At 35.7% G+C, this 4842-nt stretch overlaps 1 non-coding gene across 1 annotated transcript; it reads left to right on the forward strand.

The window, feature by feature from the left end:
• The first annotated feature begins 3955 nt into the window (after window positions 1-3955).
• TRNAA-AGC (transfer RNA alanine (anticodon AGC)) lies at window positions 3956-4028 on the forward strand. The gene has a single exon. It is a non-coding gene; the product is annotated as a tRNA-Ala (tRNA).
• The last annotated feature ends 814 nt before the right edge of the window (window positions 4029-4842 follow it).

The following is a 4842-nucleotide window of genomic DNA, read 5'->3' on the forward strand; positions in this document are numbered from 1 at the left end:
TTATTCAATGTTTTCTACTTTATATGCTAACACTAACAGAAGAAAATTTCACGATTAGAAATTTGCTCTTACAGTGTGATTTCAAAAAATTCTTAAACGGTAGTAAAGAAATAAGCGATTGAAAATTAATATGGTGGAAATCGTTCTTTCAATATATATAGTTTACAAAAAGTGATAATAAATTTCCGATAATCGTTAAGGTGTTATTGTCACTTGAAACGACGGGCACATTCTCGTCTATTAATCCCCAATTTTCTTTCATAAATCAAACGCGATCGTTGAAATAGTATCGTCGGAATGTCAACCTTACGACCACATGTCATAAAGTCGATTTCTCTTTAAACTAGGGTTCGGAACTAAGACATTCGGTATATGGGGGCGCAGCCGCTGAGGCAACACTGTGGGATATAAAATTTATAATTGAATCTCGTAAATTAAGGTGACAGTAACAGTTGCCTCTTCCCTTCACAGGCGGATAATGAGGAAACTTTTGGCTTTCGAACCGAATTGGGGGTGCAAAGAGGGGTGCGAAAATCAGCCCCCCCCGTTACACCTTCAACGCTCAACTTTCGTCTCCCTTTCCGTAGTTATAATTTAGGAAAATTCGTTAAAATTGCTTCGATTTTTCAGTCTTAAAAAATATCACTATTTCGTTTGCAATGTACCCTCTTCTTTATGTTTTTATCAACTCTTTACCCTCTCGTGACCGCCACGGGGGCGGCGAGCGATCCAACACCTCCCTCCGACAGACATATGTTACGACAATTTTACACTCTATTATATTGATAAATGAAGCATCACCCCTAAATGATTGTTCCTACACTATAATCCGCGTAGGAGTCCCACTTTTATTCTGTCCATCCCCTTGCTTTCAAATTGGGGTGTGGACCGTTTCATTCCTTTCGTCGGCAAATAACATCGAAAAGTAATGCTATTTATAATTTCTTATCCGTGAATTGTTATGTGTGTATACATATGTACATCTTTGTATGTACATATATATTATATTGAATTTTCGATAGAATAAATTACATTAGTGAGATGTTAGAATACTATTGTTAGTGTTAAGATGGATCGTTCGGTCCAGTTAAGATATTTCTATTACATTTGACAAGATAAATGTTCCGGCAACGAATGAATGGATATATCCGTCTTGACCGTGTTGCCACTAGGGAGAATGGCGACAATGGATTTGCAACATTGCTTTGATACTTTTGGGGGTTTGAGATAATGTACCTCTGTACATATGTTTGGCATTTGTGGTCTTTATTAAATATTATATACATACATATATAAGTAGATATGTACATACATGTTATATTATAGTATCGTGCTTTTTAAGAATTTATCTATTTCCTTATTGGATCGCGACCGGTCGTTTTAAAAGATTCGACTTCCGATATGAGCCCTTATCATTCGGGAGGGTCGTTTGAATGGTGCGGCTCTTTATCCTCTCGGATCGGATATTCCCCGTTCGAATCCCCGGAATGGAAAGTGGGAAAATAGGCGCTCGTACGCTTTCGACGGGTTTTAAAATTTATGTGATCGCACTATTGTCGGCCGCCGGTCAGATAGCGCCACTTTAGTTTTTAAATCGCCTCACATTCAATTTATCCCGATCCCTTTTTCGAGCACTCACCCCTCTCCGGTCCAGAACTATTGTAAACTACAAAGTATTGAGAATCGACAATTGGCACCCACCGCTCAGACTGTGAGTGTTCGGGGGGATTTTACCGCTTCGACGGTCACATTCTGAGTGCGACACCGGGAGATGAATAGATTTTATTTGAGTGCTTCGCTTCGGAAGCTCGCGCGAGGATTGAATCCAAAATGATCTCGAAATCGAATCCTATAAGTGAACGTTTGAGAAATGATAGCATTTGGTGGTACACGACCGTTGTTAAACGTAGACACTTTACTGATTTTCTTTATGTGGAGGCGATTCAATTGTTTATCTTAAAAGTTTCGCACCGTACAATTATACATATGTAAATTAGCCCAATTAATCTCCTGTATTTTTATATTGCAGATACTATGCATATATCAACACGTATCACGTTACAACACATCCGGTATATCGCGACCCTAAACGTTTATCAGCTAGATAAGATCACATATTTCCTCAAATGATTCGATATGGAAAATTTAACCGCAAAATTCCATTGAACATTCTACTGTGCATTTATTAATTGTACATACGCAAGTTTTTTCGTACAAAAATTAGCTCGAGATTAGAACATCCGACAGGCGCATATGATAACACTAAATTTACGTCATTTGCGGTTCTACCAATCTGATTTCAGGTGTACTTTTTTATTTTAAATGATATTACGTATAAAATACTATACATATTATATGAATTTGATAACTTAATTAACTGAAAGTGATTTAGCTCTTTGCTGTTAATTAATTGTGATTGTAAATTTTTTGATAAACAAAGGTTTCATTTGAATATTTTTGAAATCGTCATTATGTATGTTGACAATTCCTGGACTATAGTGAACAATGGCGTCGAAGCAAATGATAATATGAATGAGTTGTGAAATCGTTATCGGTTAACTATTGCGATGTGTGAATTTGAGTGATTAGTGAGCATGCGTGGGCGGGAAGCGAGCTGGTCCCACGGGAAAGGTGCCCGGAAATGTTAGCTATCTGACAATAATTTCGCCATCCATTTACATCTCAGTATTCTTATTCACATGTTACATCTACTTGATTACTAAAACATAACATATTTTCCTTTCACACATAAATTAAAATTTCTATTCCTGTTTGATGAAAACCTACCTAATTGCTTTACTATTCTTGCTTATCTTGTGGAACTTTCATTAACTCTTCGCTCATTGGTCTGACACTATATCCTACATTCTTCCGAACGTTTTGAAACTTTGCCAGTTTGCGCGGTTTGGTCAACGATAGAAATTTAAATTGCTTCCTACTGAAAAATAATCGTAATAAACACGTTTAAAAATGCAAAAATTTGGAGTCATTGACGTTTTTTTGTTCATCAGCATTTGCATACCATTCGAGCATTCTATTGTTCATGCATATACGCACATACATATGTACACGTGTATGTATAGATATGTACAATGTTGTTTCGTCTACATATGTAGCTTAGAATGCGTACTGGCATTTCAGTATTTTTAATTTACCCCATTGTTGATATTACATATATCTCTTCAATTAATTGCATAGATATCTCTATGTAATTAATTGCATAGATATCATTCCACGTTTTTTTCCAATACTGAATTTTATTTAAAATTACAGATAAAATTAGGGGCTTTTGATTATTCAGTATTCTGATACAAAATTTCGGTTAGTTCATTTTTAGAAAAACGTTAACGTATATGTATGTATATAGATAAGTATATCTAAATTGTTATTTTATCACCAATTATGTGTGTATTTATGTATGTATGTATAATAAAAACGACATTGTAATTCGATACCGAAACATTCACATCGAACAATTCTCAAGAAAAGTGCACCTTTCGATATATTTTTCAATGACGAATTGGGGGAAGCTTCAATCCAACAAATGCGAGCACCGCTGTGATGACATTACCACTTGAAAGCTTCATCATCAACGTCTTAACCACGGGTGGTAGACGTGACAAAGAACAACCTCATTCATGGCGTTTTCGCGTCGCGAGCTTTGACGACGTGTTTAGACGTTTTGCACCGATTAAATTTGCATAAAATGGGGGGGAAATTTACAATCGAGTCTAGAGACAAATTTGAACATATTTATTATCATAAATATGTATTGTGTTATTATTATTGTTATTAAAAAGGTTTTAGAGACATCTATATGTCGTTGAAACATTTATTGACAAGTGAAAGTAGAGTGGTCGAGACTGACCAAAGCAAGGTTAGTACTGAGCGAAACTGGGTTACTTTCGACATAATATTACTTTGAAATTCTATCTATGTTATCAGACACTCACCTGGGGGCGTAGCTCAGATGGTAGAGCGCTCGCTTAGCATGTGAGAGGTACCGGGATCGATGCCCGGCGCCTCCAACCTCTTTTTTTTCCCTTTAATGAAGCAATGACTCTTCTTATGTGAAATATTGGTAATCATAAAATGATTTATAAATTTTTATTTTGATATGTGTGTATCTGTTATGATAAATAAATCGTATTTTAGCAGGACATTAATACAGAACTCCTTTGTCAGCGCAGATTTATGTTCATAGCTAGTGAGGAACAGTACGCTGGCGTATTTTTAATCTTTTAGTGCTCCAGTTGCATATTTCAATAACGTCTGTGTTTCATTAAAAATGTTTGGATCATCAAAGATTTGGTGTTAATATTTTTGGCAGAAGACCATTTTCCTTATGTTGAGGTACCTCAGAGACTAGTCTGTCAATGTCTTTTTTCACAATATCTACAATTGGTCGGGTGATAAGTATGATAAAGATTCTTGGAAACGAAATCGATAGATTTATCTCTCATGGGATGTTAGTCTCTGCTTACGAAAAAAATTAACAGAAACTCTACGGGAGACAAATCTGCATGATCACCTATAAATATAGAGCAGTAGTTGCGAAACATTACCTGTACAATAATATTAATTTTTTCGATGACCCGAATTTGATCGACTTGGTTGGATGATCGGCGTCCAGTATTAATACTGTTGGTGAACTTTTATACAAATATTATGTTCATATAATTATACCTACTTTTGCTGCATCGTATCGATGTATTAACATAACAAAAATAATGTGATCGTGAGAGAGTGTCGGAATATTGAACGAACTGAGTTGAATGCGTGATAATAACAGTGTTTAACTTGTCACACTGTTGCAAACCCACTGTTACAATAGTAAGAAGA

Source organism: Arctopsyche grandis, chromosome 9, assembly GCF_051622035.1.
Source record: "Arctopsyche grandis isolate Sample6627 chromosome 9, ASM5162203v2, whole genome shotgun sequence".
In the NCBI taxonomy this organism is placed as follows: domain Eukaryota; kingdom Metazoa; phylum Arthropoda; class Insecta; order Trichoptera; family Hydropsychidae; genus Arctopsyche; species Arctopsyche grandis.